We start from the raw sequence: 18,167 nt of genomic DNA, 5'->3' as shown, positions 1-18,167 counted from the left end.
TCGCCATATGTGCCTATACTTGTTGACCAATCATGTACCGCTTTGACACCCTATACCAGTGGTCTTCAAACTTTTTATGCCATGGCCCCCCTGAGCAGAAAATAAATTGTTCGGGACCCCCCTGCCCCACCCCTCTGTGTTGGTGTTATTTTTTTTTTTATAGAGAGGGCTGCAGAATGCATGGTGCCATAATTATGAAGGGATATGCTGTTGGGGAGACATTCCAAGACACTAGGACAATCACATCCAATCCAAACATAGAAACCGTGCAAGTAAACACAAAATTCTCCAGTAGGGCTTTTATTTTCTCAAAATACATTCCTATTAGTATATTCAGCAGAAGGCAATTTGATTTTACAGAGCAAGCACTAATGGGAAGGGTGGGCCTGTCTCTCTGCAGAAAGTGAGTCAATGTGTGGCTTTATTTTTGAGACCGCCACTCTGAGGTTGTCCTCCACTTCCAGCCTTGTGCGGTATTTAGTTTTCAGTACAGCCAATGCTGAAAAGCCTATTTCGCACAAGTAGGAAGACCCAAAGGGTAAGAGAGACTGTATAGCAGACCTTGCCAATGTAGGATACTCCAGGATTACCTTCAGCCAAAAGTCACCCACTGCAATGTTCCTAAATTCAGATTGCAGAATAGTGTCCGACTGAACCTCAATCAGCTCCTCCAGGGCATCAAATGGAAGATGCACCACCTCCTCTGCCAGAAAAGGCTGCATCACCCAGTCATTAATGCCAGCATTTTCTTCAGGGAAGTATTTATCAAAGCTGGACCTTAATGTTGTTAGGTGACTTGTGATTGGTTCTAGGACATGCAGCAGGTTGTACTCTGTTTCCTCAATTGCTTCTGCAAGCAATGGGAACTGAACTGCTACCCCAGCTCCAATTGTTCGTTTCCAGAGGTCTAGCTTCCTCTTGAAGGCAAATACTTTTTTATTCATTGTAAATGAGTTGGCATTGGCTCCTTGCAAAGACATATTGAGGGTATTTAGCTTATCGAAAATATCAGCAAGGTATGCCAAGAGCACAAGCCAGCGGGGATCACACAGATGGTTTGCTTTGCCAGTGTCCACATCCAAAAGGAATTGCCGCACTTCATTTCGGAGTTCAAACACACGTTGCAGCACTCTTCCCCTGGACAGCCATCTGACTTCTGTGTGAAAGAGCAAACCATCATGTTCTGACCCCATTTCTGCACACAGAATTGCAAAGAGACGTGCTCTTGTTGGCTGTGCTTTGATGGCATTAACTATTTTTACAGCTGAACTGAGTACATCAGAAAGTTCATTGTCCATATTCCGAGCAGCAAGCGCTTCACGGTGAATTATGCAGTGTGTCCATACAACATGTGGAGCGACTGCCAACACTTTGGCCTTCAATCCCGATCTATCTCCACACATTGAAGGGGCACCATCTGTGCAGATTCCTACGCAGGCTTCCCATCTCAAACAGTGGCTGCTCATAAAATCATTTAAAATGTCAAACAGTTCTGATGCTGTTGCCCTGGTTTTAATGGCCTTACAAAACAAAAAGTCTTCCAATATTGTAGTTGCCCCACAGTACCTTACATAGGCTATTAAATGAGCCTCTCTGGATATATCTGTTGCCTCATCCAACTGTAATGCAAAGAGACTCGTTTGCAGCTGTGTGATTAACTGAGCAGTGATATTGTCTGCCATCTCAGACACACGTCGGCTGATGGTGGTGTCTGACAGAGGAATCATTTTTAGCTTGTTCGCTACACTTTCAGCACCCATTCTCCTGCACATTGCGATGGCTGCTGGTAGAACGACTTTCTCGGCATCAGTGAACGGTTTTTTATTTTTGGCAAGGAGGTAGGCAACATCATAAGATGCCTTCAGTGCACTGGCTGGAGTAGAAGCAATATTTTGCACTGTACTTTTCTGATGACTTGTAACTTGCGAGCAAAGAAGTCTCTGCTCTTGCCAATGAGCTCCCCATGTTTTGTTTCCAAGTGGCGTCTTAATTTGGCTGGTTTCATGCTCTCATTGGCTAAAATTGCTCCACACACCACACACTGAGGCCTCGTTTCACCTCTGATCACAACGGAAGTAAATCCAAGGTCTAAATATGTGCCATCAAACTTTCTGGCTTTTGCAGGTTTTTTTCCTGTGTCAATGTCTGCGTCTGCCTTCCTTTTCACACTACCGTTTTTGGGCAAAAAGAAGTGCTCCATTTCAAAATGGGTTCCTCACCTATGAAAAAATGTAAACTCCCATATTAATGCCTTTTCATATGCTTTGTCGATAACCTCATTTACGTACCGAAAGAGGTACAGTAGGATTTGAAAACGATAATTCAAAAACAAAAATGCAAAACATGTAGCTGTGACAAAATCACACATGCACTAGAAGGCTTTTGAGCAAAAATGAGGGGCTGAAAAAAACATGGTCCTCCAATAGTGCACCACATGTTTTGTGGTGTTCTACATGTACTATGGGTCCCGACTTGAAGATCTGGTTAGTTTGTAGAATCCAAAGAAAGGCAAGGGACATTGCTAACTGCTTGTGCTGGCCACAATCCATTGGGGCATTATGTGGTGGTCCTCCAAGAAAGAAATTGTACCTTTGCCTCCAATAAGCCTTGAGACAACCATAGCCGCTTCACCCACCCCTTAACAATTCACTATTCACTTGTACAGAGACCTCATTTCTCACCCGCTTAGAGTGGAACCAGTCTGCGGCATACAGCTTGTAATGCAAAGCGCACATATTAAGCAGCATCACAAAAAAACAGGACTGAATACATCACTGAGCTAAATGAATTCTGACTGGCAACATGGGGGCAGTTGCTCCCCCTCCCCGAAGACTTAGTGAAGGCCCCTCTCACGTGAAAAGTTTGAAATGCCCTGGCGACTGTAATTTGAAACGGATGAAATGCCCTGGCGCCTATAATTTGAAACGGATGAAATGCCCTGGCGCCTTCCCTGGCCACTGGTGCTGCAAGAGACATGAGGACCATGGGGTCTTTTTTCTATTCACTTGTACGGAGTCCCCACAGACCTCTTTTCTCCCCTGCTTAGAGTGGAACCAGTCAGCGGTATACAGCTTGTAATGCAAAGCGCACATTTTAAGCACCAGCACACAAAAAAAACAGAGCACTGAATATATCACTGAGCTAAATGAATTCTGACTGGAAACATGGGGGCAGTTGCTCCTCCTGCCCCCAAGACTCAGTGAAGGCCCCTCTCATGTGAAAGTTTGAAATGCCCTGGCGCCTCCTATTCGAAAGGGATATAATGCCCTGGCGCTGTCCCTGGACACTGCTGCTGCAGGAGAAATAAGGACCGTGGGGACCTCTGTTCTATCAACTAGAACAGAGGCCCCTACGCCTCGATTTTCCATGTGTTTCTGGTCACTTTATTTATTGGTCATGTATGTAAATGCCACTTACCTTTTTGAAAGTAAAAAGAATAGAAAAGCAGGAACCTCGTGACAGCATGTAACTCCGGAGTTGATGGACGCAATCTGAAGCAGGATCACTGAAGCTGCAGGTGAGTATTATTTATTGTTGGAAGACGTGGCGCCTTCCATCCTCATTGGCTGTCAGTCAGCCAGATTGAGCTAGCAGCACAGCTTGAGGCCCTTGCCAAATGCAAGTTTAGAGAAGCTGGCTGTCATGGATTGGCTCACTCTCCCTACCACCCCTCCCATCTGAAAGTAGGGCAGTTTGTCACTAATGTGCCATCATTAGTGGTTTCCTGCTCTGCATTCATATGGGAGGGGCTGGTCATCCCTGCAAAACAAGGTGTGCGCTTTACCTTGTTTCATGAATAGGCTCCTAATGGAGCCTGCAGGGCCTCACAAAAGCCAGGCCCCTGACCTCAGTGTGACAGGGGTCGGGCCTTTGTGGGGCCTCAGGCTCCATTAGGAGCCTATTCATGAAGACAAAAGAAAAAGCGCACACCTTCTTTTGCCGCGATGACTTGTCATCACGGCAAACAAAGTGTGTGTGTTTTTTTTTTGTCTTCCTAAATAGGCTTCTAATGCGAGCCTGAGACCTGACAAAGCCCGGCCCCTGTCGCACTAAGCATGTGTGGCAGGGGCCGTGGATCGGGCTGTTGCTCTTTGATGAAGCAACAGCCTGATCCTTTGGTAATGGATGCCAATGTTTACTTTCAAGCTGTGGATGCGCGGACCCCTGGGCATGAGGCTGCGACCCACCAGAGGGCCGCGACCCACAGTTTGAATAACGCTGCCCTATACTAATTACGTCATGTATGACGACATTCACCTTTATAATATGATGTAACTGATTATTGTTAGAGTGCTCTCAGGCAGCAGAGTTCTTTGGATGCCAAATATATAAACTATTTTTGAACTCACGCAACCTGTCCTTATTCCCCGTCTGGGGAGTGTCTCATTTATTCTTTTGCACGTCTAAAGATGGGGAGGGCGCCTACATTTTTGGTGACCCCCGTGACGTGATTTGGAACCGGTGCCTCGAGGCCCGTGCAGTGCGGCGAGATCTGGGACATCCCCCAGCAAAACCATCGCCTCCGCGGCCGACCAGCCTGTGTGCATAACGAGAAGGGGTCAAGGGTTCCCGGTTAACGAATAGCCAACTGTAAAAGCTGCTCGCCAAGGCAGGCCACAGCTTGGTTGGGGTGCGGACCAGATTGTGGATGAACCGTGAACGGTGACTCTCGGACCACCCGACTGAACACGTGAGTACCTGTTGCGAAAGTTCCCAAAAGGTAAGGGAGGGGTTAAGAACGAGGGGGAACAGGTAACATTGGACTAAAGAAAGTTAGGGTCTGTGTGAATGATACTGAGGCTTTATGTTTGAAGAAATAATGCCTGCAAGTGAGGTAAGTACAAACAAAGAAACAGAGAAGAACAAAGCGTCAGAAGAGGTAGGTGGGTCAGCGAGAGGAGAGTGTACGACCACCACAGCCGAGAGTGATAACACTAAAATATACCCGTTGTTAACACGACCTGCAGTAGGTTATAGCGAGCCTCCATATGTGCTAGTGGGCCCTGCCCTAACTGCCTCACCGGAGACAGCAGCCGCTGTACCACCTCCGTACGACAAAGGGCAGCTATATGGTCTAACTAGTGCCCCACCTGTAAACTTAGCACAACTAACTGGGAATTTAGATAGACAGCTCGCACATGCACAGATGGAAATAACACGATTAAGAGCGTTATGCGATGGAGGCCAGATGTTGCCAGGGGGAGGGGAAGTGCCACCATTAGCAGCAGCGGATCTAACGCCCCCACCAAGTGTCGCAGGAGAGTCGGCGGCGGCGGCAATGCCAGTACCATCACAATCAGCACCATCGCAGTCAACACCCATACCAAGAGGGCAAGAGCAAGAGTGGCAATAAGGAGAGTTCCTGTTCCATCTGAATGGCAAGTTGAGAGTGCGTTCAGCCTGAACAGCTGTTGCGAGCTACCTTGATGCTGTTTTGTGAGAGGTCACTGCACTGATATTGTGCTATTTGTTTGCTGCATGTGGAGGCTGGGACATTGTGGCTGCCCAATGTCATGAATGAATTCCTTGGAAAAATACCAGACTTCCACTTTTGCACTGCAAATATAAATTTTATTGATTCGAGTTTTTTGATCTTGTCCACATTCCTCTTGAGTTGTCTCTTGTTGTTTCTTTTACTCCCCCTCTTGCCCCTTTTGGTTGGCCACCATTTGTGTCTTCCTGCTGCATATGTTGATTTCTTTTTTTTTTTTTTCAACTTTAGTTTTTATTTGCATTTTTATATGATAAACAACAAAGGAAAAACTGAACGACCCCTCCCCCTCCCCGTGTCCATTCCGGTGATTCGTTCATGGGAGACTCCCTGTGTTGGCTCTATCTCTTGAGCCTTGAGGTCGATGCGATTTGTGACCGCGTCTTTGGTTGGCTTAATGCCTCCGTTCCCCAGGTCGTGGGGACCCAGTCCATATTGTTCTGTCTTGCGGGGCTTAACCCGTTCCTTTATGGATAGGCACCTTCCCTTAAGTTCAGTGGACATCCCATCTCCAGGATTACTGCACCCCATACCAGTCTGTGAGGAATGAGCTTGTGTCATTGTTCACCCTGGCAGTTAGTTTGTCCATCAAAAACATGTTTTTTACTTTTTTCAGCCAGTCCTCCTTGGATGGGTGTTCGGGACTCTTCCATTTTTGGGCCAGGGCTACCCTGCCTGCTCTCAGCATGGTTTCCCACATCCTTGGGTATCGGTGGAGCTCCGTGTCCTCCGGGGGGAGGCCCAGCAGCATCGTTAAGGGGTTTAGCTGCAGACTCTCCTCAGTTACTTCCTCTATCCAGCCCCTCACCGACTCCCATTAGGTCTGTACTTTCGGGCAGTGCCACCACATGTGGCTTCTAGATCCCGTCTGACCGCAACCTCTCGGGCACCTCGGGGACACCCCAGAGAACATTTTAGACAGTTTTACAGGGTCTCTGTGCCACCCCTGTAATATCTTAAAGTTATGCTCCATGTCCGAGGTGAATAGGTTCCCATGGAATGCTATCTTAAATATTTTGGCCCAGGCGTCCTCAGAGATCGCCTTGCCTGCCAGGTCGTTCCAGAACCGGCGGAAGCTCCTTCTTCCTTGAAGGTTGTAGGTATTCAGTATTTTATACACACTGGACACCGCCCCCTTCCTGGACGTCGCAGAGTCTAGAAGCTTCTCAAAAGGAGTCAACTGCCTCCTCAGGTTTGGGCCCCATGATTGGGCGCAAAGGATGCCCTTCAGGCGGAGGTACTCGAAGATGGAAAGTGATCCTTGTCCGAGAGCATCTTTCAAGTCCTCGTAAGGCAGGAATTTGCCTTCTCTGAACATCTGCCCAGCCCACTCCAGGCCCTTATCTGACCAGATCTGAGAGTGCCTGAACCCCTGCCCTCCCAGGTTGATTGGGTGGCCCCAGAGAGAGGACATTGGAGACGGCCATGTGGTAAGGTGAGCGGTGCTGGGGCCCTCTTTCCAGATGTCCCAGAGGACTCCCAGGGTCGGATGGGATCTTAGGTGTTTCGGGATCGTCTTGCGTGGGGCCCATAGGAGATCTCTGACCTTTAGGGGGTGGGCGTCCATGTCCTCCAAGTAAGACCAGTACGTTCCCAGCCCCTCTTTCATGTGCTCCAGGAGGACACGCAGTTGGGCCGCGCAGAAGTATAAGTGGAAATCCGGTAGCCCAAATCCCCCCCTCCTCCCTTGGCAGGGTCAGCGTAGCCCTTCCGGTTCTCAGGGTTTTCCCCTGCCATACAAAGTCTCGTACCCCGTTCTGTAAATCTCTGAAGCTCTGTGCTGGGACTCTAGTCGGGAGTGCAGTAAAGAGGTACAGGAGCCGAGGGAATACGTTTCTTTTTGATTGCGGTCATTCGGCCGTACCAAGAGAGGATCATCTTCGCCATCTCCTCAAGTCTGAAGTGATCACCGGTATCATGGGGTTATAGTTGGCTGCTCCCAAATTCGCTAGATCCCTGGTGAGAAGTACCCCCAGATATTTTATGGCAACCTTACCCACCTTAATCCCGTGAAACCTGGCCAAGGGGTCTAGCACTGGGTCTATTGTTCTCATTGGTAGCATGACAGATTTCCCAGTGTTGATTTTTAGGCCAGAAAAGCAACCAAAAGCAGAGACCAGGGCCAGGAAGGGGGGGGAGCGAGGAACCCGGGTCCACCAGGTAGGCCAGGACATCGTCCGCAAACAGGGAGAGCTTAAATTCTACCTCGCCCCTTTTAATACCCCTGATATCTGGGTTGGCTCTGACCGCTATTGCCAACGCCTCCATCGTGAGGACGTATTTCAGGGGAGAGAGTGGGCATCCCTGCCTTGTCCCGCGCTAGAGGGGGAATGATTCAGATAATATCCCGTTCACCTGTACCCTTGCCGTTGGGGCTCGATAGAGGGCGGTTATCCAAAGCATAATGTGGGTTCCAAGGCCCATCCTGCGGAGGAGGAGTTCCATGTAGCGCCACTCCACCCTGTAAAAGGCCTTCTCGGAGTCCAGGGAAAGGACGCAGGCGTCCAATTCCGACGATTGGGTGAAGTGGAAAAGGTCTATTGTTTTGCGGATGTTATCTGACCCCTGCCTTCCTCTGATAAAGCCCACCTGGTCCCCATGTACTAACTTCGGCATTATACCTTCCAACCTCCTCCCCACCACCTTGGCCAAGATCTTGACGTCGATGTTTAATAGTGATATGGGGCAATAGGAAGAGCAATCCGCTGGGTCCCTTCCCTCTTTGGGCAAGACCGCTATAACGGCTCCCATCATAGATTCTGGGAGGATGTCCCCCTCAAGCACCGCGTTGAAGACCCTTGCTAGGTAAGGGGCCAGAGAGGAGCGAAATCTCTTGTAAAAGAGGACGGAGAAGCCGTCCTCCCCCGGGGTAGTGCCCACCTTCATCACACTAATCACCTTGTCCACCTCATCCTCGGTTATCGGGCCCTCAACCCCTCGGACATTTCCCCGGAGAGGGATGGAATCTGTATGGAGTTCAGGAAGTTTTCTATCTGGGTGTCGTCCCCATCGTATTCAGAAGAATAGAGGGTTCTGTAGTATTGTCGGAAAGCCTCTCCTATATGGGGAGAGTCGCAGCCCATGAGTCCCCGGGAGTCCCTCACCTCCTTTACCCTCCTGCTTTTCTGTACCTCCCTTAACTTCCAGGCAAGGATCCTGTCCGCCTTGTCCCCTTTCTCATAATATTTTTGCTTAACAATTTGAAGACTCCTCTCCGTTTTGTGTAGGAGGAGGTCTTTTAGTTGGAGCCTGTAGTCCTCCAGTGCTGCCACCCGGTCACGGTCTAGGGGCTGGGTCGGGGATCCCCCCGGTTGGAGACAGGCTATTTTTTCTCGCAGGGCTTTCTCCTGGGCCTCTCTCTCTCTTCTTTAGAGCGCCTATTTTTATAAGGACTCCTCGTAGGGTCGCCTTGAAGGCGTCCCAGAGCATGTGCGTGGTCACCTCCCCGTTGTCATTGAGCTCAAAGAACTCTGTTATGGAGTCCAGGACCTCCTGAGCAATGACCTCATCCTTTAGCAGGGCGTCATTGCATTTCCAGCGCCCTCTGTTTTCCCTATTCCAGCCCATTGTGATGATAACTTGGGCCATGTCATGGTCCGACCAGGGGACTGGGTCTATCCTGTAGCCTGTCGCATACGGACGAAGAATTTCGTCCGTTAGGATGTAGTCTATCCTGGAAAATGAATTATGTATGGCTGAGTAGTAAGTGAAGGAGGGGATCCCTGTCCTAGGGGTCGGGATAGTATCTATCAGGCCCAGGTCCTCATTCACTCTCCGGAAGCTCTGTGCCATGGCCTCTTCTATGGGCCTGGGGTTGAGGGGGCCCATCCGCTTCCTATCCGTGGTGGGATCCAGGACCATGTTGAAGTCACCCCCCACCACCAGTGGCCCCTGCGTGAATAGACTGAGCTTGTCTCTAGTTTCCTCCCAGAATTGGGCCTGGTTCTCATTCGGGCCGTACACCACCGCCAGGGTGATGGGGGACCCCTGTAGGGTGCCCCGTATCAGCAGGTAACGGCCTTCGGGATCCTTCAAGATCGCCTCCTTCTCGAACCCTACGTTCCTTCCTATTAATATGGCCACCCCCCTTTTCTTAGTCCTGTGGGATGCGTGGTAGACCTCAATTCCTCCCCCCCGCAGCCTGGGCTCCTTCCCCCTAGCCCAGTGTGTCTCTTGCACAAACAGTAAGTCTAATTTTGCCCGCTTAAACTCTCTGCAAATCAGAGATCTTTTTGTGTGGGTGTTCAGCCCCCGCGCATTCAGGGTGCCCACTCCCAGGGCCGGATGGCTGTCAGCCATAATCAGTGTTTCCTGCCCTACTGGTCAACAACTTCGCATCGGTTCTCCCTTTTCGCCCCCCTTGATTCACCGGTTGGATGCTATTGAAATGTGCCCCCATTTGCCCCCCTAACCCTCTCCCCAACAAACAAACCCCAATTTGGTCATGAACCCCCACCCCCTCCCCCGGCGTCCAGCCAGATAGTTCCGCCATTGCTGGCTTTTTGGCCGGACCACCAGCCTGCCCCTCTCGGCCAGGCGATCATTGCAAAGCCTCCTTCGTGTGAGCCCCCCCCCCGATATCGTTCCCGTAATTGCCCCCTTTGTACTTGCTGTTCAGCCTGATTCTGGTATCGTTCTTGCCTTTCGGCGATCCCCGGATTACTGTCTTGTAGTTAGTCGGCTAACTCCGGTCATCCCGGGAGACCGTTCTTTCGCGCCAGTGCTGGCTGGGACCCCTTGGTGATCATCCCTCCGAGTCATTCCGCTCTGCCTCTTTCGCTGGTGAGGGTGTGTTCATTTTCCTAAATTTTCGTGCCCCAGATTTCTTCCTCCTTTCGCTCGCCGGGCCCGGGCCACTTGCTCCGCCCGTCGCCGGTCCTGAAGGCTCCCTTCAGGGGGGTTGGTCCACCACATAGTCCTGGATGGCTCCTTTGATGTCTTCCTCCGTGGTCAGCGTCGTCCGTTGGCCCTGATATTGGAAGGTTAGGGAGAAGGGGAAGCCCCATCTATATCGTACTCCCTTTTCTTTCAGCAGCTGCGTGAGGGGGCGGCACATCCTGCGTTTGGCTAGTGTGTATGCAGAGAGGTCTTGAAAGATGGAGACCTGCGAGTTATTGTACGTTATCTCTTGGGTTTTCCTGGCTGCTTCCAGTACCCGTGTCTTCTCCAGGTAGTAGTGGAACCGGACCAGGATCGAACGAGGGCCCCCTGCTCGTCCTCCCGCCCTGTGTACCCGATCAAATGTGAGTTCAGCGGTCATCTCCTCTTCGAAGAGGAGGGCGATTTATGTTCCGCACCATTCTGGTAAGCTCTCTCTCCGTCTCCCCCTCTGCCTCCGGGACCCCAAAAAACCTGAGGTTGTTTCTTCGTTCCCTATTCTCGAAATCGTCCATTTGTCTGGACCTCTCTTCCTCCTTCTCCAGGGCTGATAACCTCATGTTAGTCTCTATCTCCAGGGTTGTCGAGGAGGATTGGTTGGATTCAACCTGTAGGAGTCTGTCCTCAACTTTGTCAACCCGTCGGTCCATCTTCTCAAACTTCTGGGCTATGTCGGAGCGCATGTCTCTAATTTCTTGCAAGATAGATGCAAAGCCCCTTTCCATTGCCTCCGTTGCGGGGGCAGCGGCCCCTGAGTGGGCCATCTCCCGGACACGGGCCGGGTCTATTCCGTATGGGCCTGGGTCTCGGTAGCGGTATTTCTGCAAGTTCCTCTGCCAGTCCATTCAGTCCCCCCCTGGGCGCTCCGTTGGGTGTAACTGGGGTGGGGGGGAGCTCCTGGTGGGTCACTTCGCGGGTCCACCTGTATGGGTGGAAGGGCGGGCACACGCCCCGCCGGTCTCGGGCGGGGGCCTCTCACCCGGTGTCCTCCGGACCTTCTGCGCTCTATGTGCCTTCCTTGGGGGGGGGGGGCTTGTTTGCCGCGTTGATCACTGCGTGGTGGTGGGCCGCGTGCCCTGTTATCGTGATGCTTGAGCCCAAGGCCCTCTCCGGTGGCGGGGCCGGGGGCCCGAGGGGATAGGCCGCTTCTTTCTTCTTTCATCAGTCTCTGCTGTGCCTGGGAGACCCCTCTGGGTGGGCACACGCCCCGCCGTTCCCCGGCGGGGGCCTCACACCCGGCGTCCTCTGGGCCTTCCTTGCCCTTTGTGTCTTCCTTACTGAGGGTGGGGTGCCCAGCTGTGGACGCGGCCCGCGCGTGTTATTAGTCGAGGGGGCACCTCCCCCGCTGTCTGTGGCCCACTATGTGGGTGGGGGGGCGGGGGAGCCGATGCCCGCCCCACGGGCAGCCCGCCGTCCCCCACCGGGGGCCTCTGAGTCCGCCCCGGAGCTCTCACCTCGCAGTGGCCTATTTCGGGCCGGCGCTCCTCTCCCCGGGTCGGGCGTGTCTCCCGCATGGTCCCCGCCGACTCCGCTTGGGAGGTGTCGGCGGACCTCTCCCCAGGGAGGGTCCCGCCGGTTTCGGCTCTGTGTTGGCGCCGCAGGGGACGGGCGTTCGCCGCGGCGTTGGAGGGGGACTCTCCCTTCCCAGTCTCCCGTGCGGTGGGCCTCGGCTCCGACTACCTTCTTCACGCCGCCCGGGCCCTCTGCGGCGCACCCGCTGCTGGATCCAAGGCCCTGGATCTCCGCTCTCCCTGTGTCCTTCGACCCCGCTGTTTCGCTCCGCGGGGGCACCAGGGGTTCTCCCTGCTCTGCGGCCCTCTTTCGCCTCGGGGGAGGTCTTTGGGGGGGCTCAATCCCGGTTAAGTCCTGGCCGGTGGCGGAGCGCGGAAATCAGGCAGCCATAGCCTGTGCGCCCCCTGGTGGCCTCCCATATGTTGATTTCTTAATTGTTGTGTACTTTGGTACAATGGATAGGATCTTGCTTGTCGGTGTTTCTGAAATTCCTCTAAAAAAAGAGTATGGGGTAATGTCTCCTGTTCTGGTTTCATCTTCCTGTGATTCTATAGATTTGTCAATGTCACTGTCTGGCTATGATGATTCTGAAGTAGTTTCTTGTGGTTTTTTTGAATGTTGTGAAGCTGCTGATTTCCTAAATTGTGTTTTACTTGTTGTTCGTGTTCTAAATTTGTTTTGAAATGTGTATACTCGTTTAAATTTGTAGTCTAGTTCGTCACGTTGAAATGCCAGTTGTTTTTTTAATTTGATTTCTTTTTCATAATTTCTTAAATATTCATCCATGATTTGATAATTTTTGAAGGTGGCTTCGGGTAGATTTAGCTCTTCAATAATCTGTTTGATTGCTTCTATCTCTTCAAGAAGTATAGCATGTATTTTTTTAGTGTACATGATGATTCTATGGATCATCTCTTTTGATGTTGTTTTGAGAAGTTCTTCCCAATCTCTGAGGTCTTCAACATCTTCCTCTTCAAGCGATGGGAAGATGCAAATCCGGAGTCCTTGTGGTATTCTTCCCACATTTAAATATTTTTCCATGGTGGTTATTTCCCACCAGCGAGAGAGTTCTTTCTTCGATAGGGCTTCCAGTTTTTCAAATGCCTGTTTAAGTGATTTAATTTGGGATGCATCACTAGGTTTTTGTATTGGAGGTGTGCCAGAAAAAAGATATTCTGCTTCCTGTTCCCTTTGTTTAAAGCGTTGTTTCATTCTAATGTTTTAGATTTTGGTATATTGCCTGGTGCTCAGCTACTGCTGTTGTTAATATAATAGATTGTTGAGAGTGCGTTCAGCCTGAACAGCTGTTGCGAGCTACCTTGATGCTGTTTTGTGAGAGGTCACTGCACTGATATTGTGCTATTTGTTTACTGCATGTGGAGCTTGGGACATTGCGGCTGCCCAATGTCATGAATGAATTCCTTGGAAAAATACCAGACTTCCACTTTTGCGCTCCAAATATAATCTTTATTGATTTGAGTTTTTTGATCTTGTCCACATTCCTCTTGAGTTGTCTCTTGTTTCTTTTACTCCCCCTCTTGCCCCTTTTGGTTGGCCACCATTTGTGTCTTCCTGCTGCATATGTTGATTTCTTAATTGTTGTGTACTTTGGTACAATGGATAGGATCTTGCATGTCGGTGTTTCTGAAATTCCTCTAAAAAAGAGTATGGGGTAATGTCTCCTGTTCTGGTTTCACCTTCCTGTGATTCTATAGATTTGTCAATGTCACTGTCTGGCTCTGATGATTCCGAAGTAGTTTCTTGTGGTTTTTTTGAATGTTAGGGTCTGTGTGAATGATACTGAGGCTTTATGTTTGAAGAAATAATGCCTGCAAGTGAGGTAAGTACAAACAAAGAAACAGAGAAGAACAAAGCGTCAGAAGAGGTAGGTGGGTCAGCGAGAGGAGAGTGTACGACCACCACAACCGAGAGTGATACCACTAAAATATACCCGTTGTTAACACGACCTGCAGTAGGTTATAGCGAGCCTCCATATGTGCTAGTGGGCCCTGCCCTAACCGCCTCACCGGAGACAGCAGCCACTGTACCACCTCCGTACGACCAAGGGCAGCTATATGGCCCAACTAGTGCCCCACCTGTAAACTTAGCACAACTAACTGGGAATTTAGATAGACAGCTCGCACATGCACAGATGGAAATAACACGATTAAGAGCGTTATGCGATGGAGGCCAGATGTTGCCAGGGGGAGGGGAAGTGCCACCATTAGCAGCAGCGGATCTAACGCCCCCACCAAGTGTCGCAGGAGAGTCGGCGCGGCAACGCCAGTACCATCACAATCAGCACCATCGCAGTCAACACCCATACCAAGAGGGCAAGAGCAAGAGTGGCAATCAGGAGAGTTCCTGTTCCATCTGAATGGCAAGCCAGTAAGAATAATACGCCCCACACTCCCAGATAGTCAGAGTGGAGAAAGACTAGACGAAGTAGAGGAAGTATGGAGTGATCTCTATGAATATGAAGGTGTAGCGGCAGCAGGATCCCCACTGCCATTTCATTTTGATGACTTAGATGAAAGATCACCGCCAAGATGGCAGGGACGTTTAAGACAATGGGTCGGGAATGTGCTGGTGAGCAAGCCAAAGAAGGGGACGGTAAGTAGGACAGGGATAAAGCACAAACTACAGATGCCGCTGATACACAAAGGGGCAGAAAGGTCGCACTACATTCCGTGGGCCCAAATGGACAAAAACAACTTGCTGAAGCTCTTCCCCCCACTTTCAGGCGGGGCGGGTAAATGGATACACGCATTCGAAAAGAACACAGCAGGAGTGCCATTAGCAATAGGAGACGTGAAAAGTTTGTTGGTGTCCGCTGTCGGAGATCAAGCAGACGCAGTGTGGGTGAAGGCGGGGCTCCCAGGCGTGACAATGAGTTGTGACCGCCATGATGGATCACCGTTTAACAACATCAGAGCACAAGTTTGGGATGCATTGTGGCGCACATTTCCAGACATTCCAGATTTACACTTAGTGATGCAGTGCACGATGGGAGAGGAGGAGGAGCCTACGCGATTCATCCTCCGGGTGCAAGACCTGTGGAGAAGTGAAACGGGTACGGCGTGGGATCAGTCCACCGCCCTGTTCTATTTCATAATCAAAAAGGGGCTCCCGAAGAAGGTGCAGAAGGGCTTGGATAAAATAGCTGGGATAGAAGCCAAGGGCTGGCCTGAGATTCAAAGCATAATTGTACACCACTGCAGGAGGATCAAAGAGAGAGAAAAAGAGAGAGCGCAGAAAAGGTTGGCAGACGAAGCAAAACTAGTACAGAACAAGCTAGTGAAGGTCGCAGCACTGTACGCAACCACATCAACTGATAGGAGTAGTGAAAGAGATGACGGCGCAGGAAATGTACCAGTTAGGATGGCTGCAGCATGGGCTACAGGAGGGCAAGAACAGTGGGACGGAGATGAACAGTATGTAGGACCCAAGTGGCAAGAAAGACCAGCAAGATGATGAGATGGGTACAGAGGGCCAAGAGGGGGATTTGGAGGAATGGGGAACAGAGGATTTGGAGGGCCCGGGATGAGAGGAGGACCACAAGGATCATGTTGGAATTGTGGCAGATGGTGGCACTATTCAAGAGATTGTAGAATGCGACCTATGGGGTATTTTCAAGGGCAGCCCCCAATGGGAAATGAATAACAATACGGACATCCACATCCAGGCAGCACCTATGGGTTACCCATGGGAGGGGGAGGGCAAGGTGATCAATACTATAGTGAGACCCAAATGCAGCAAAGGCAACAACCCCAGAAACAACCGCCGCAACAGCGGGGAGCACAACCGCCCATGGCCAGACAGAATACAGTAGGTAACGCAAATAACAATATTTTCGCAACATCGGCCAATGGTGCGCCCGCACCTTTTCGCGGCACAGCAGTGGTAGGGGATAATGTTTTTTCGGTGCCAGGAACTGAAACGTATGCAGACTAGGACAGCCCACAGAGAGCACTTGCGTGTCCAGTCCTATCTACTACCCTACGTGCAGAAGAGGAACCACTAGTGGGAGCAGAGATAGGAAACAAGCAGTTTATCTTTATGGTAGACTCGGGAGCAGAAAAATCATGTCTCATGGAAGGGCGGTTTCCGCTCTCGGAGAAAACATTTGGAAATGCAGGGGTTCTTTGGGGCTATTTTAAAAGTTCCTTACACAAAAGATCTTGACATAACGGTAGGGGGGAAGACGGGGCGCGCACCCTTATTGTATCACGAATACGCGCCAATCAATTTACTGGGAAAGGGATTTGTTGAGTAAATTAAACATGACCATCGCCTTTACGGAGCGGAGGATAGTGTGTTCGACTCCAGGGGTGTGTTCCGTACGAGCAATGTTAAGGATCAGCACAACGACAAATGAAGTTGTAGTGAGAGGGGTGCCCATTGACATGTTCATTTACGGCATCAGAGTGTTGGCCCGGGTAGTGCCAGAAATAAGAAGAAAGGAATGGAGGGTGCCCACAGATTTCATTTTCCGCCCAATTGTAAACACAGATGTTGTACCAGGAACCATCCTCTCCATTTATCTAGAGCGGGGTTCAGGTTTCAAGCAAATGTATCGCGGTAATAGGACTGAACACACGTGGTTGCGAATGGAGAACAGTACTATGCATAGATCCAAACATAATGTTGCGTTATTTAACTGATGAAGAATTGTTTACTGACAATGAGAGTGATGGAGAAATAATCATGGAAATAAGTATACCATGTGACATCATGCTTCAATACAGGGAAATACACAAACTACTCATGGCCAGCGTTAACATCTTGCCCACAATTTTTGAAGAAGATATGAACAAGGTACTGCCAGAGGTCTGGACCACAGGTCCCCATGATGTAGGGTTATTGCATGACATAACACCCATTAAGATAAAATTGAAGCCAGGTGCCATACCCCCAAGAGTTAAACAGTACCCACTATCAAAAGAAGTGGAGGAGGGAATAAAAGAGACAATAAGTGCTCTGTTGAAACAAGGGATAATTGTACCATCCAACTCCCCATGTAATACAGCAATTTTTCCAATCAAAAAAGCAAAAGGAGGGGCATGGAGAATGATCCAAGATCTCCACCCACTCAATTACGTCATTCAGAAAGAGTTCCCATTGGTCCCTAACCCGGCATCAATCTTGTGCAGCATCCCCAAGGAAGCCACATGTTTCACCGTGGTGGACTTGAAAAATGCTTTTCCATCCCACTCGATCCAAGCTCCCGTTACCTCATGGCATTCACGCTAGGAGGGAACAGGTACGAACACTGCAGACTACCGCAGGGATATTGTGAGAGAGCAAGCATTTTCAATAGGATCTTACATGAAGATCTCGGAAATATTGATGTAGAAAGTGTGATAATACAATACGTGGATGACTTGCTCGTCTGTAGTACAACTGAAGAGAAGTTCAGAGAAGACTCTATACCGCTGCTGAATCTACTAGCGACAAAAGGATACAAAGTAGATAAAAGAAAATTGCAAAACTGCCTAGCTGAGGTCCTATACTTAGTACAGCTTATATCCAAAGACGGCAAATGAATACTACCTGACAGGGCAGCGGCCATACGCCACATGATAATACCGAAAACTGTAAAAGATATACAGAAATTTCTTGCATTTGCATTTACTGCCGAGCATGGATACTCGATTATGCAGTTTAAACCGCCCATTGCTCCAGGGATTGAAAGAGTCCCAAAAGAATAATGTCCCAATAAAATGGACTAATGAAATGACGCAATACTTCAAGCTACAAGACATGATTGCACACGCCCCAGTTCTCGCGAACCCAGATTATGACAGTTTTACCTATTCTCACACTGCAGTGGCACACTGATGACTGCAGTATTGACACAGAAAACATCCCTAGGCCACAAGCCATTGGCCTACTACAGCAGTACACTGGACGCAGTGATGCAAGGTCACTTTGCGTGTGAACAAGCTCTCGCAGGAGCGGCCTTCATGATTTAAAAGAGCACTACAATTGTAATGGGCTGCTCGGTAACACTGTATGCAGAGCATTCGCTCTTTGCAATCTTAGAGCGATCGATATCAACGCTGACAACACAAAGAGCAACGGCTTATGAAATAATCATTTCCAGCCCAAATCTGCATGTAGTGAGATGTAAAACAGTAAATCCCGCCGCGTTCATTAGAGCCATGCACTTTAGAAGACATGCAGGAGCACGACTGTGCCGCATACGAGGGAGAGGAAGATGATATCCCCAAGGCAAGCGAGAATGCATTACAAGAAGGTGAAATATATTTCATAGATGGCTCAG

This window comes from Ambystoma mexicanum, chromosome 13 (genome assembly GCF_040938575.1).
Source record: "Ambystoma mexicanum isolate Mex_15411 chromosome 13, UKY_AmexF1_1, whole genome shotgun sequence".
In the NCBI taxonomy this organism is placed as follows: Eukaryota; Metazoa; Chordata; class Amphibia; order Caudata; family Ambystomatidae; genus Ambystoma; species Ambystoma mexicanum.
Note: the sequence above shows the minus strand (reverse complement) of the source record.